Genomic DNA, 16427 nt, shown 5'->3' with positions numbered 1-16427 from the left:
ATGTCCTCCGTGTTCTCAGCGGTATGTCGTGGGGAGCGGATCGAACCGTCCTACTTCGCCTATATCGGTCGATCGTCCGCTCAAAGCTGGATTATGGGAGCTTTGTATACTCCTCTGCACGGCAACAACATCGGGGGTTATGTCTTGCGATCGGAGCGTTCTATACTAGTCCCGTCGAGAGTCTTCATGCTGAAGCTGGTGAGTTGCCATTAACCTACCGGCGCGGTATACTGCTTTGTCGGTATGCCTGTCGGCTATTATCAATGCCCGACCATCCGTCTTATCGTTCCTTCTTCGATTACTCTCTCGACAGTCAGTACGGGTTGTATGTATCTGCCCTGCTACCCCCTGGAGTTCGCTTTCGTTGCCTCCTTCAGCACGTTGATTTTTAACTCCCTGCAACCTTTAGAGTGGGCGAGAGCCAAACGCCAACTTGGCTCCAGGCTGAGGTTCGCGTTCACCTTGACCTCAGCTCGCTCCCAAAGGAGGTTACCCTAGCTTCGATATACCGCTCGCGGTATGTCGAACTTCGTTCGACGTTCATTAATACGATCTTCGTTTATACAGATGGCTCTAAGACCAACGGTGTCGGGTGTTCTTTTATTGTCGGGGCACACAGTTTCTAATACCGGCTCCAAGGCCATTGTTCGGTCTTCACAGCTGAGCTGTTTTTGCCCTCTATCAGGCTGTTCTTTACATCTGCCGCCACCGACATTCTGCTTATGTCATCTGCTCTGATTCCCTGAGCGCCATCCAGAGCCTCAGTGATCCGTATCCGGTTCACCCTTTCGTGCACCGGATGCAACGCTCTCTTCAGCAGCTGGCGGACGACGGTTCTCCGGTTATCTTTGTGAGTTCCTGGCCATGTCGGTATCCCTGGGAACGAAGCTGCAGGTGCCGCGGCCAAGGCTGCGGTCCTCCAGCCTCGGACAGCTTTTTGTTGTGTGCCTTCATCCGATTTTAGCAGGGTCATTTGTCAGCGCATTTTATCGCTGTGGCATGCCGATTGGTCTACGCTTACTGAAAACAAGATTCAGGCCTTGAAACGTCTCCCCACTGCTTGGACGACCTCTTCACGCCCTTCTCGGCGGGAGGAGGTCGTTTTGGCCCGGTTACGGGTTGGACACTGCCGGTTCAGCCGGCGCCGTTCTGCCCATGTGGCCAAGTGCTGACGGTACGCCACATTTTAACGTCCTGTCCAAATTTTAATACACTGCGCATTGATCTTGGCCTGCAATGTACTCGAGACGAAATTTTAGCGGATGACCCAGGAGCAGCTGCTCGCGTTCTTCGTTTTATCCACTTGACGAACCTGTCTAAGGATATTTGATTATGATGTTTCCTTTTAATCCATTGCCTGTTACTCTGCCTTTTATAGTGTTGTTCTTTTTAGTTGCTGTTTTAATATTGTGCCTCGCAGTGCATTCATAATTTAGTCTGGGCCCTAATGACCACTGTAGTTGTGCGCCCTAAAACCACAAAAAAACGCCAGTGAGCGTCAATGGTTGAGTCTACTCCTTTTGCCCTGGACCAGCCTGTGTCTAATCTATGCATGCAATTTTTGATTCCATTTTCTGTGCCCCATCCATTTACATGTTTCGTGTATTTCTTCTCTGTACTTATTTATGTGGTGCTCCTGCATCCAATTATGCCCTTTGGGCGTTATGCTGTTTTATCCCATGTGTACCTGCACAATAATTTTAGATCTCATGTGCTTCCACACTCATCCATGGCCTCCAGGCACAAGCATTTTAGTTCTCACATGCTCTGGCACTTATCCATACCTTCCAGGTATAATAGCTGTACTTGCAGGATGGTTCTGCACTCAAATATACCCTCCAGGCACAGCTTTTCTATATTTTGAGTGCTCTCGCACTCTCATCAGCCCACAGTGTGCACTTTACCGACACCCTTTCCATGGTTCTCCTTCACCACTACCAGTCATCTAATACGGTGTGTCTCTTACTGTATTTGCTATACTTGCAGATTAGCTCCGGATGCTGCCAGTCTTGTAAGCCCTACAGTGGGTCACTGAGCTCTCATAAGAAACCATCATCGCTCTCTCGCCATGCTATGTTTATCTTCAAATCTGTACCGAGCTTATGGCAATGATTTAACCCGCTGCCGGCTTCGGCCTTATGCCAACTAAGTGCATAGGTCTCCTGTTGCCGAGACGACGAGTGGTAGTGTCATTAACTTCTGAACACAAGACAGTGGCTAGATTGGACTGTGAAAGAAACTGGACTGTGTAAAAATTGTGACTTCGTCTGGGCGCTGATGACCGCGCAGTTGAGCGCTCCACAAACATAATCAACAACTACTTCTGAACATTCCAAGTTATTCTGGACTTGAACATTTATGTTCACTTTGGCCTTAATCATTGTCTTCCTTGTTCGCGACTCAAATTACGAAACGAACTTTCATTTGTGTGTAAGTTAGCACTCCACGAAATCGACTTAAGTTCTTTAATAGTCCAATAAAACTATTCTACATTCTTTACCTGGGCAGTGTTCTCATTGCCCTCTCACTAGCGCAAAACATATCACCATGGAGGGTCCTTCCCATCATTAACGCCGTTCACATCATTAACTGTTCTACTGGATATGTACTGTACCTACCCAGTGCATGATCAACTATTCTTTTAAACCTGATCTGTAGTTCCTTTACATGATCATGCCCAGTGCCGAAAGTTTGTATTGCCTCATTGGGATAAGACACTTGTGCTCCTTTACCCTCTATCGCGAATATACAAATCTTTCTACTTGCTTTAGTTGCCCTTTGTACTTTGGTAATCATTGTTGCCACAGCAGCCTCATGGTCACTGATACCAGTCTTGATGGGAGGTCAGGATGTAAGCTTTCTATAAAATATTGTCTAAGAGGAAACTAAATACACTGATTTCAGAAACATTCCCCTCATATAACGTGTACTATATATAACAATATTATGAAAAGGAAAGTTGCAATTCACCGTATAGCTTAGATGCTGAGTCACAGATAGGCTCAACAAAGATTTTCACGTTGAAGCTTTTCGCAAATGGCCTTTATCAACAATACACACACATACGCGCACACATACTTACGCAAACGTAACTCACACGCCTGCAGTCTCAGGCAACTGAAACCACACTGCCTCTTCCATTGTTTGATTTTTATACTATAGATAATGTATTCAGTAGCTGAGCAAAACTGACTGTTGGTTGGTCCTGTGTTGTGCATATGAAGTGTCTTGCAGTAAAACTTTAAACTTCATGAAATGCAAAATTTGAAATGAAGAAAATGGGATGTCAAAGGAAACTAATTGTGAGATCAATGAAAAGTGTGTAACTAAAATGCAGTATGGAAGCACATCATGAACGAATCTTGATATTAAGTGTAAAGATAGGCTAAGAGTAACACAGAAATAAATTGCTCCTCTTTCCGTAAAAAAAAAAAACTTTGAAATTATCAACACTGCTCACTGAAAATCAATGTTCGTGTTAGGACACCTGACACTCCTGATTATAGTTTGCACAAGAATACAAGGAGGGGTCTGCCCTGAAATAAGTGACTTACGTCTTGCTGAGCATGCTTTCATTTTTGTCTGTACTTCAGACGTTCTCGAAATTAAATACAAATCAGCAGATGCAGCGGCTATAGTGAAATAATCTGCTCTAAATTATTTTTGTCAGAAACAGTCTGTTGCTTTGTGTGGCGTAAGGTGCAATGCAAACATGATACAGATTCAGAAGTACTGTAAATCGTGGAGGTGGATTACACATTAAAGAAAATCTGTTTTTGGAAAATCTGATTACTGAGAAGAAGAAAGCACAACATAAGAGCCTCTGTTGCAAAATACTCCCATTACAAAAATTACAAACATACCTTTAAAATTCGTCCAGAATCTTCGACAGTGTAAAGAACAAGAAAATATTATGTATCACATTTATTATCTTTAATCAAAAATTCCAGATAATTTCTCCCAGATACACAAATACAGATCTTTCTCGGAAATACTCAGCTGCTCGCTACTGTGCCTCAATCAAGGATGTCTCAGAGCTACACAACTGACAGACTAAAAAGTCAACCACAGATAAAACTAAATACGAAGACAAGGATCTTATTCACTACTCCAGCAATGCGCTCATTCAGATTTGTCCCAGTATAGTAAAAATGAGTTATTTACTATAGCAGAAAACGTATGAGATCCTTACATGGTCTACAGTCAGTGTGACAAGTTTCTTGTTATTTCTATCATCTGGACTATTATATGGGTCCACAATTGTCTCTGGATCATCTTGGCATGGTCTCGTAATATCTCCACTCAGTTCAGCCTCTACAGGTGAAGTAAACTGCCAGCAGCACACACGCTCTGCCTGGGTGGCAGCATGCTGAGCTCGACGTTTCTGAAACGCTGTGTGCTGAATTTGTGTTGGCGGTCATGGACCTTGGCTCGGAGCAGGTATCCAGTTGCAAGACCAGTGGAAGCATCTTACGTTGTTGCCGATAGCATCTTACAATCAGTGACACCGCAGGGTGTACCGCCCAGGAACATGAAAACTGGTTTGTTGGTCGCAGCGCTGCATCTGGCAGTAGTGAATATTAGCGGCACGACGCTGGGCAGTCTTCCATTCATATCTTGGCCCTGAGACAGTGGCAGGCTTGTCAGTGAGCAGTCTAATAGGTGCGATAGCAGATTGTTGGCCTGGGTAGTCAGGCATCAATCAGTCCGTTGATGGCTGAGTCATAAGTGTGATGTAGACTTCTTGGCTGTGTCTTACACTTAGTGGGTACAACAACAGTGCCCAGCTGTCTGGAATAATGAGTGGCTGGCCATGGAGATACAAATATAGCTGTCATTACAACAGGAGGAAGGAATAAAACTGTCACATTACACTATGCCTATGCACGCTCTGCCTAGCACAGAACCAGCCCGAAGGTTGGTCAGCTTCTCAGACCTGGCTGTCAGCTTGTGCGTGTGGACTGCACAGAAGCAGGCACACAGGCACATTGACTATGGTGGCTCGGATTTCTACATACGGCACAGGATTCTGGCAGTGATCTATGTCATTAAATATACAACGAACATTAATCCAAAGTTGGCGGTACAATTAATTAGACTATTTGATTCCGTTAACTTCAGATATAAAATGATCCGCTGAATTCAAACACAGATCTATTTTTCTAGAAGACGATTGAAGGAGTATGAAATACCTAACACCAAATACGTATCAAAAGACATGGTACGTTAATTTAACACACAGTCTACTGTAATAAAGATTTCAGGGTGATCTATTTGGTGTTAACACTCAGCAATCTCTAAAAATAATTCTCACCTATGTATCGTCCATTCTAAAAGGAACTGAACAGGTTTTGTCTCATATTTTATTACTGCTAATAATACATTATTTGTGTGATATGTGACTCAATCTAGTCACAACATTTAACCGTATGTGAAAAAATGCTCAAATATTCGCTTAGCGTAATTTCGACCACGAATTTTGATTATCTATACGGAAAGAATCTGGTTTACTTCCAAAGTTAATGAAAGAACCCATGTCATGATTCTATAACGAAACCACCGTACCACACATATTAACAGTTCAAATGTTTCTGTAGTTTTAAGACGTGTATCACTAAGTTAAAAACAAGATAATTTTTAACTACAGTAAATAGTGGAACTGAAGTACAGGCAAACATAGTGCACGGGCACAGGAACGGGCACGCCATACCAGTGCACACCTACTAACTGTGACTTTTCGACTGCAACTATAGATATCGCTCTCACATCACAACGGATTCAACCGTGATGCTTGTTACATTTATATTTACATGCTGTATTTAACAAAAGCGTTAAAAGATCAAAATTCCATTGAAACTGTTGCATACTCTATTAAAAAAGATTCGGGTATCAGTGTAAATAAAGCAAAACAGTTGTAATTCATACTGTGAAATAAATAAATAAAATATTGTAGACCGTCAAAGATATATGTACAGAGAAAAAGGAAGCAAAAGAAAAGAAAGAAGAAAATCAGTTCTCTCTTGTAATTAGAAATATCTTCATATCCCCCATTTTATCATGAGATGTTCCCAAGAACCTCCAAAGATAAAATGTCACGTACAAGGCATCTGTCTTCATAAAATAAGTCTTTCAAAATGTATTAATATTAAATGTTGAAAATCATATTCACGACAACAAAACATCTGTCATCAAATATATCATGGGGTGATGCGAAATGTACCTGACAATAATGAAACAGTATCCTACAGAGGCATGATGCTCCGATATACAATTAACGAAGAAATAATCAGTCTTATGTATTCAAAATTAGCGACAAGAAACATATGAATCGTCTTAATTTAAAAATCATGCAAAACTGATAATTGCAATAAATTTATTCTACAACACATAGGAGTAGCTAGTTAGTTACCTACAGTAATAAGTTGGTAATCTAGGACCCTACAATGTTGAGTCCCAGTCATAGCAGTTTGTTTACTGTATTATACTCAAACATTTAATTCCCCTACAAATTTTTATGCCGTTTGTCTTCCTTACTTCCAAGGAATATAAGATAAAATTACTGCCCATCAATATGCTATAACAACTAAAACATGTTTACCAAAACTCCTAATCAAACTTCTGTTCATACTGTATTACCAAACATCTCACATCATGCCTCAGCTGATACTTTCACCTCCTATTGCACTCTGGGTATATCTGATGATCTTCTACCTACCTATCTACCTATCTACAAACTAATACACATCCAGGCATTTCGTGGGTAAGTACTTTAAATTATTGGTATGTCTCTGGGGCGTATGCTACCCTTTTCAAACTTTCTCCTCTTTAAGCTAACACTGCCTCTTCTCAACTTGACCACCTCTTATCAGTCAACTGTAACTTGGATTCTAACAGTATTGATCTCCCTGCAGGTCCATGGGTAAGAATAGGCCCGAGGTATTCCTGCCTGTCATAAGAGGTGACTAAAACGTCTCCCACGTTTTGGCATTTATGTGATGGTCCCCTGCAGGGTTTGACCTCTGTATTTCAAAATTTTTCCAGAGAGCGAGCCAACTGGGGAAGGGCACCTTACATGATGCATTGAGATCCTTAGCGCACTTTCTTGTTGTCACATTGCAATCTCGCTAATTCTCCATCTCTTTTTTGCGTTTCCCACTATGGGCTATGGGCTGTCAATGTCATGGACTTCTATGCACTTGATATCCAACACGGTAGCCAGTCTGTTGTGGTGGGCCACCATGTACCTTGTTGATTGTAGCCCCCTCACAACACAGGGATTGCTCTGCTGATGCCTGCGCCGTTAACTCCCTACGTATGCCAAGAAGTAGTTGCCCATCACCCTGGGGCATTAGCACTCCTGGCAATGCCCATCCTGCCAGGTGGCCCTTGCTGAGGCTGGGTAGCACATGTGGGGAGGGCCCTTGTTCAGAGTGGGTGGCATCAGGGCAGATGACAAGCAATGAAGTGTGGTACATCATCAACCACCAGCAGTCTCTAAGCATTCCAGGGTTCAATTCAATGTGCAGAAGTATGACCCCAAATTGTTTCCCTGCCTGGCCACACCATAGGAGGAACACTAGGCTAAGGCTAGTTGTGAAGCTTATTCGTCCCAGTAACTTGTCTGTTCGAGGGCTGATGGGAATCCTTCATGTTGATGCAGCCTCTATTTTTTGTTGAGCATTTAGAAGACAAGTTTGGAGAGGTGGAGGGCTTGTCCAAAACGCGCTCTAGGTCAGTCTTGATCAAAACAGCATCCTCTGCCCAGTCAAGGGCACTAGACGTCTGCTACAAGCTGGGGAATGTTTCTGTTTTCATCATGCCCCATAAGAGCTTGAATATGGTTCAGGGTCTCATATTCCACAGGGATCTTCTTTTGCAGTCTGACGATGAGATGCACGCCAATTTAGGACGACGAGGTGTTCACTTTGTCTGGCGCGTCCATCAGGGTCTGAGGGATAATCAGGTTGCCACCGGTGCCTTCATCTTGGCCTTCGAGGGTGACACAATACCCGAAAAAGTCAGTGATGGTCTACCGCTGTGATATCAAGCCATATATCCCTCCCCCGATGGAGTGTTTCAAATGCTGGATGGTTGGCCATATGTCTTCCCAGTGTACTTCCAGTGTCACATGTCAAAATTGTGGACGTCTTTTGCAATCCAATACTCCATGTGCCCCACCCCCTCTCTGTGTTAACTGCAGAGAGCATCATTCCCCTTGCAAGACTGCAGGGTCTTACAGAAAGAAAGAAAAATTACTGAGCGTAGGAGGAAATTTGAACGACTCCATCCTATGTGAATGACTTTCTCTTATGCCGCTGCTATGACAACAGTGATAGCCCCATCAGTTCAGTGAATTCCAATTGGCTCTCCAAGCCATAAAACTACACCTGCCCCCTTGACCATGGGGACACTACCCCTGTTTCTCATGCACCACCTACTTCAGGATTAGCACTCCCCCCCCCCCTCCCCCAACCATCGACGACGTCTGTCCCTACTTCTAAGCCAGAGAAGCATACCACTTCTTTGGCTCCTCTCGCTAGGATGGGGTCTCTTGGGTTACTCTCATCCCAGGTTCTTACCAGTGGCACAGCTGACACCCACCAGTGGCTGAAGCAACCACAGGTAGCTGGTCATAGGGCTTTATGGTTCTCCTCAATCCCTGAGACTGAATCAGTGAAGCCCTCCCAGCGGAACAAACCTGCCTCTTCGGAAGAGGTGGCGATTCTGGCGTCTGCTGAGGATCTAGTTCTCACCAGACCCTCAGACACAATGGATATTGACTGCTCAGGCAATAAGTCGGTGGCAGCAGGTGCCCCTGATGCGTAAACTGCCTCATTGAATGTTCCATGCCTTCCCAGTCTAACCACGATATCATCCAATGGGACTGCGTTGGTTTTTTTCCACTGCCTGGCCGAGATACGGCAGTTGTTAAGCTTTAAACCTGCTTTCTACGCTGCCCTCCAAGAGAACTGGTTCCTGGCAATGCGGACCCCTGCACTCCGTGGCTATAAGGGATATTACAGGAACTGCAGCGACTATAATCGAGTGACAGGTAGAGTTGGCGTTTATGTCCTAAACTCAGTCAGCAGTGAACCTGTCCCCCTTCTAACCCCTCTTGAAGCTGTGGCTGTCAGAATAAGGACGATGCCGGAAATAATTGTCTGCAATGAATATCTCCCTCCAGATGGTGCAATACCCCTGCATGTATTAGCTGCACTAATTGATCAACTCCCTAAACCTTTCCTACTTTTGGGAGATTTTAACGTCCATAACCCCTTGAGGGGTGGCACTGTGCTTACTGGCTGAGGCAGATATATTGAAACTTTACTGTCTCCGTTCAACATCTGCCTCTTAAAAACTGGGGCCACCACACATTTCAGTGTGGCTGCGGGTTGTTACTCGGACATTCTTTTATCCATTTGCAGCCCACGACTTCTCCCATCTATCCACTGGAGAGAGCATGACAACCTGTGTGGTAGTGACCACTTCCCCATCTTCCTGTCACTGCCCTGGCGTCAGGCCCATGGACGCTATCCCAGATGGGCTTTAACCAAAGCAGACTGGGAAACTTTCACCTTTGCAGTCACTGTTTATTCGCCCCCGCAAAGTAACATCGATGTGTTGATTGAGTGGGTGACAACAACAATCGTTATTGCGGCGGGAAAAGCAATCCCTCGCTCTATCGGGTGCCCCCGGCGAAAGTCAGTCCCTTGGTGGTCACTGGAAGTCGCTGTTGCAATTAAGGGCCGTCGGCGGGCTCTACAGCTGTATAAGCGGCACACTTCCCTGTAGCACCTCATAGACATTAAATGACTATGTACCCGCATTCTCCAGCTCATCAAAAGACGGGAGCAGGATGGTTGGGAGAGATACTTGTCGATTATTGGGTGCCATACGTCACCTTCCCAAGTCTGGGCAAAGATCAAACGAGTTTTTGGGAACCAGACCACAACAGGTGTTCCCAGTGTTCATATAAATGGCGTGTTATCCACCGACGCTAACGCGATTGCTGAGCACTTCGCTCGAGCCTCTGTGTCGGAGAACTACCCCCCAGCCTTTCACTCCCTCAAATGGCGGATAGAAAGGAAAGTCCTCTCGTTTGTTACACGCGTCAGATAATCCTATAACGCGCCGTTTACAGAGTGGGAGCTCCTCAGTGCTCTTGCACATTGCCCTGACACAGTTTCTGGGCCAGATAGGATCCACGGTCAGATGATTAAACATCTCTCGTCTGGCTACAAGCGACATCTCCTCGTCATCTTCAATCGGATCTGGTGCGATAGCGTCTTTCCATCGCAATGGCGGGAGAGCACCGTCATTCCGGTGCTTAAACCCGGTAAAAATCCGCTTGATGTGGATAGCTATCGGCCCATAAGCCACACCAACGTTCTTTGCAAGCTGCTGGAACGTATGGTGTGTCAGCGGTTGGGTTGGGTCCTGGAGTCATGTGGCCTACTGTCTCCATGTCAGGGCAGCTTTCGACTGGGTCGCATACCACTGATAATTTTGTGTCCCTCGAGTCTACTATCCGAACAGCCTTTTCCAGATGCAAACACGTGGTTGCCGTCTTTTTTGATTCACGAAAAGTGCATGATACCACTTGGCGACACCATATCCTTGCCACATTATACAAGTGGGGCCTAAGAGGCCCACTTCCCATTTTTCTCCAAAATTTTTTTTCGCTCCGTACTTTCCATGTCCAAGTTGGTGCCTCCCATAGTTCCGCCCATATCCAGGAGAATGGGGTCCCGTAGGGCTCTATATTCAATGTGTGTCTATTTTTAGTGGCCATTAACGGTCTAGCAACAGCTGTAGGGCCATCAGTCTCACCCTCTCTGTATGCAGACGACTTCTGCATTTCGTACTGCTCCACCAGTTCTGGTGTTGCTGAGCCTCGCCTACAGAGAGCCATTCACAGGGCGCAGTCATGGGCTCTAGCTCATGGCTTCCAGTTTTCAGCGGTGAAGACGTATGTCATGCATTTCTGTCGGCGTCATACCGTTCATTCGGAACCAGCACATTACCTTAATGATGATCCATTTATCGATTCTTAGGTCTGGTTTCCGATGCTCATTTGACTTGGCTTCCTCATCTTCGTCAGTGTAAATGAAAATGTTGGCAGCATCTCAATGCCCTCCGCTGCCTGAGCAACACCAACTGTGGTGCAGATCGCTCCACGCTGCTGCAGCTCTACAGAGCCCTTCTTCAATCGTGCCTTGACTATGGGAGTGTGATTTATGGTTCGGCGGCGCGCTCAGCGTTTTGTTTGCTCGACTCTGTGCACCACTGCGGAGTTCGACTAGCCACAGGAGCTTTTAGGAAGAGTCCGGTGACCAGCGTACTGGTGGAGGCTGGATTCCCTCCACTGAAGATCAGGGCTAACGATTGCGGTCCGTGTGCGATCGCTTCTGTCTGAACTGGAGTACTTGCTTTACCACGTCTCCTCGAGGTCGATTCACGTACACCTCCGTGGTGTAGCCCTACGCCGAAGCTTCGCCTGGACCTTTTACGTGGCCCTAAGGACTCCATTAACCCTGCGGCTTTCCTCTGTCAATTCCGCTCGATTCTCGACGTGTTCCGCGGCTCTGAATTGGTTTACACCGACGGATTGATGGCTGATGGTCGCGTTGGCTTCGCCTACGTTCACAGCGACCATGTTGAACAGTAGTTCTTACCAAGTGGCTGCAGTGTATTCACTGCAGAGCTGGTGGCCACATCTTGTGCACTTCAGTATATCCGTTCATGCCCTGGGGAGTCTATTCTTTTATATACTGACTCCTTGAGCAGCCTGAAAGGTATCGACCAGTGCTACCCTCGTCATCCTGTGGTAGCATCCATCCAGGAGTCCATCTATGTCCTGGGACGGTCCAGTCGTTCAGTGGTGTTCGTCTGGACCCCTGGTCACGTCGGAATCCCAAGAAATGAACTTTCCGACAGGCTGGCCAAATAAGTTACACGGAAACCGCTTCTAGAGAGCGGCCTCCCCGCAACTGACCTGCGTTCGTTATTACGCCGCAAGGTTTTTCAGCTTTGGGGGACGGAATGGCAAAATCTCAGTACATTTAACAAACTGCGGGCCATTAAGGGAACAAGGACTGTATGGAACTACTCGATGAGGGCCTCTCGCAGAAACTCCGTGGTTTTCTGCTGGCTCCGCATTGGCCATGCCTCGGCGACCTACGGCTACCTCCTGCGCCGTGAAGACCCGCCTGAGTGTCGGTGCGGCGCCCGGTTGACAGTGGCCCATATTCTTCGGCTCTGTCCTTCTTTGGCTGCCCTGCGACTTAATCTGCAGTTGCCGGACTCGTTATCATTGATTTTGGCACACAACGCCTCTTCAGCTGATTTAGTTTTACGTTTTAGCCATCGATCTGAGTTTTAGCGCACGTCCTTTGTCCCTCTGTCTCCTCCACCCTAGTGCTTTTAGGGTGGAGATTTTAATGTGTTGCAGAGTGGCTGTCTTCTCCTTTTTATTTTCGTGGTCGCCCAGCCACTGTGATCTTTCTTGTTTTACTCTCTTCTGTTTCTTGCATCTCTGTTTTCCTGTCCTCTTTTGTTCCTTCTAGTGTTCGTTGCCTTTCTTTCTTTCTTGTGGTATTTCCTTTCTTTCCGTTCAGTGTAAGGGGATCACCACCCTACTGGAGAAAATGTAATGTCGATTTATTGCTCATTTGCTAGAACGACAATTCACAGGGGCTGCCTGAGACATAAAATATCTTTGCCCTGTTAAGAGAGCTGCAATAGTCGCAGGTCAGAGCAGTCTCTGCAGCAGTTGCAGTCGCTCGTTGCTACAGTGTAGTTGTAGTCTGTCGCTGGTACAGCGCAGTTTATAGTTAGTAGCTGTTAAAGTCACAGTGCAGAACAAATTGTAAACTTTTATTATACGGAACTGAATAATAATTGTGATCAGCCACAGAGCTAAATGATACCATGGAATGAGATGATGATGATGAACAAATGAATAATTGTTGATGTAATGAATAATCAATAGTGTAATTAAGTCAACCATCTCCTGTAAGGTAAACTTTATTTTTATTGGCATTTGCGTAGTTAAGTCACTTGTCTGAGATGTTAATATCAATTTCTTTTAATCTTTTCTTTTGTGATTCGTCAGCGCCACCTGACCCAGATTTCTAATATATTCAATTTGCCCGTGTAATGGATTGTAGATCTTTATCAATAACGTAAAAAATTTTCAGAATATAATTGTTTTTACCAGTCAACTATAAAAGTATAATTTCCCCTCAAGTCATTGCCAGTCCCGATCCAGTCATTTATCTAAATTAAAATATTCCAGAATTTTTGTCAGATCATAGTCATGTGCCCTTTAGTAATCAGACGACCAGCTGTGCAACTGTGTCACTAAGTCAAGTCAGTTTTTCTAGTAATTCAGATCTCAGACAAATTTTATCCACTATTAGTAGAAAGGCCAGCATTGCACTAAGCTGTGCCATTTACGAGCAGATATATAGACAGTGTTATCCGGCGACACCATCACGAGGTAAGAATTTTTTTTCAGTTTATTTCTCACAGATTCAAACTGATTTCACAGGGCCATGGCCCCCCCAGGGGATCCACAACTCTTTTGTGGCTACGTGCGTAGCGAGCACGGACCCCGAGCTAATGTGGCCTTCCTTCCTTTCCGGGCTGCATACCTTCCCTTTCCGCATCCTTCCCCATCCCCCATCTTCACCCCCCCCCTCTCATCTCTGGCTCTTTCCTTCCCTTTCTCCCCCTCTGGGAGTATGGTTTGTACCTACGTCCGGAGACGGACGCTTGTAAATGTACCGCATTCTTCGTCTTCCTTGCTTGTATGTCTTCATCCTTCCTTTGTCCTTCTCTTTTCCTTACCTCTTCTCTTTACCCTTTTCTCCGCTGCGGCGTTTGAGACCTCTCTTCTTTCCTTTCCCTTTCTCTTTCTTCCTCCCTGTGCGTGTCTGAAGGCCGAGCCACGCACTTCCATGCGTAGCCGGTGACGGGGTAACGCGTAATTCCCAGCCCCGGGTAGACAGGTAGGACACGTACGTACCCCCTGGTAACGGCCAGGCCCAGGGAGGGGTGATTACCCGAGCTGATACCTTCCGAAAGTGCCGATTGGTCCCTCCGTCCGTTTGTCGGGAGGTGTGACCTGAGGTGTGAACAATCACCTAAGGCGAGAGTGCCCTCAGAGAGGGCCCCCACAAGGGAGGAGCGCGCCATCGGAGACGCCGGTAATCATGGGGGATTCTTCCGCAATGGTTTCCTCACCTTCCACTATGTCTGCTCACAAACGTAAGTTCACTGAGTCTCAGCCACAGTCAGTTCTTCCATCGTTGCCACAGTTCCTTGTTGTTTCTCGGTCTGACGAAGGTCACGACTTCTCCACGGTCAACCCTTTCATTATTCAGAAACGTGTCGACGCAATTGCAGGTCCTGTAAAGTCTTGTTCCAGATTACGGAATGGCACCCTGTTGTTAGAAACAGTCAGTGCCCTCCAGGCACAAAAATTGCTGCGTACCTCACTACTACACACCTTCCCTGTCCGGGTGGAACCGCACCGTACTTTAAATTCCTCACGTGGAGTCGTTTATACACGCTCCCTCGATGGATTGTCTGACGAAGAAATTCAGCACTACCTGTCTGACCAGGGCGTAATGGCTGTTCATAGGGTTATGAAAAGGGTTGACACGAACATCATTCCAACCCGCACTGTCTTCTTGACATTTGACAAAGTTCAACTCCCATCGAAAATCAAAGCAGGCTATGAGATAATTTCCGTTCGCCCTTATGTCCCAAACCCTATGCGTTGCTATCGGTGTCAGCGGTTCAATCACACCAGCCAGTCCTGTTCCAATCCGGCCAAATGTGTTACGTGTGGCAAGGATGCCCATGAGGGCGCTTGTCCACCTCCATCTCCTCGCTGCATCAACTGTATGGGTGACCACGCTGCTTCCTCTCGAGATTGTCCCGTTTTTAAGGACGAAAAGCTCATCCAGGAAATTAGAGTAAAGGAAAACGTGTCGACCTTTGCTGCTCGAAAATTATTCGCCAGTCGACAGCCCACCGTGCCTCAGAAAGGAAAATACAGCACTGTCCTTGCTTCTCCTCGGCCAACAAAGGAGGCGGCCACGCAGACTTGCGACCTCACCTTTAGTGCCACAGTCGTCAGATCGGCCAGCGCAAAGATCGCCCGTTCAACCTCACCACTTTCGCCTGGCCACTCTCTGGCTCACTCTTCGTCGAGTTCTGCTAAATCTCGACCCCAAAAGTCAGACACCAAGACTTCGAAAAAAGAGCATACTCGTGAAGAGTTTTTACGTACGGCAACTTCCCAACCATCGGTTCCTCCTTCCTCTAAACATCATACTTCCAAGAAGGCTACAAAGAAACCCAGTTCCTCTCCTTCTCCGCCAAGGCGTGTCCCATCTACAGCACCACCTGGCGGCAATCGCCCTCGGCCATCTTCTGTGTCGCCGAGGCGCACTGCTGGCGGCCGATCAACCGGCCGATCGCTGGTGGCAGGAGCTGCTCCTGACCAACCTATGGATCAGGATCTTCTGCCTTCGGCTGAATGCCATTCCATGCTGTCGGCCGCACGCTCGGAGCAGTCGTTGAGTTTAAGCGACCTTGGTCACATTCCTCCATTTTCTGTTCACCCTATGTCCATTATCCACTGGAATATCCGCGGTATTCGAGCCAATCGGGATGAATTGTCGATCCTCTTACGATCCTACTCGCCGGTCATCTTCTGTCATCAGGAAACAAAGCTGCGTCCCCATGACCGCTTTGTTCTCCCTCATTTTCAGTCCGTCCGATATGATCTCCCCTCTGTTGAAGGCACTCCAGCGCATGGAGGACTCATGATTCTTCTCCATGAAACTCTCCATCATCACCCAATCCATTTAAACACTTCCTTCCAAGCTGTCGCTGTCCGTCTTTCCCTTTCCGGATACACGTTCTCTCTTTGTACTGTATACATTCCATCGTCCACACCAATGGCACGAGCTGATCTCCTTCATCTTCTTGGTCAGCTTCCACCCCCATATTTGCTGGTTGGGGACTTCAATGCCCACCACCCGCTTTGGGGATCTCCACATCCTTGTCCACGTGGCTCACTATTGCTAGACGTCTTCCACCAAGCAGATCTAGTTTGCCTCAACACTGGGGTCCCTACATTTTTGTCTGCCTCCACGACAAATTTATCTCATTTGGACCTTGCGGTCGGTACTGTTCCGCTAGCTCGGCGCTTCGAATGGTTCGCCCTTGATGATACACACTCGAGTGACCACTTTCCATGTGTTCTTAGACTGCAGCCTCAACTGCCCTACATGCGCCCGCGACGCTGGAAGTTTGCCCAAGCCGATTGGACACTTTTTTCGTCTCTAGCGACATTCGATGACCGTCACTTTCCCAGCGTCGACGATGAGGTCACACATATTACCGACGTT

Source organism: Schistocerca serialis, chromosome 6 (genome assembly GCF_023864345.2).
Source record: "Schistocerca serialis cubense isolate TAMUIC-IGC-003099 chromosome 6, iqSchSeri2.2, whole genome shotgun sequence".
NCBI classification, from domain to species: Eukaryota; Metazoa; Arthropoda; class Insecta; order Orthoptera; family Acrididae; genus Schistocerca; species Schistocerca serialis.
Note: the sequence above shows the minus strand (reverse complement) of the source record.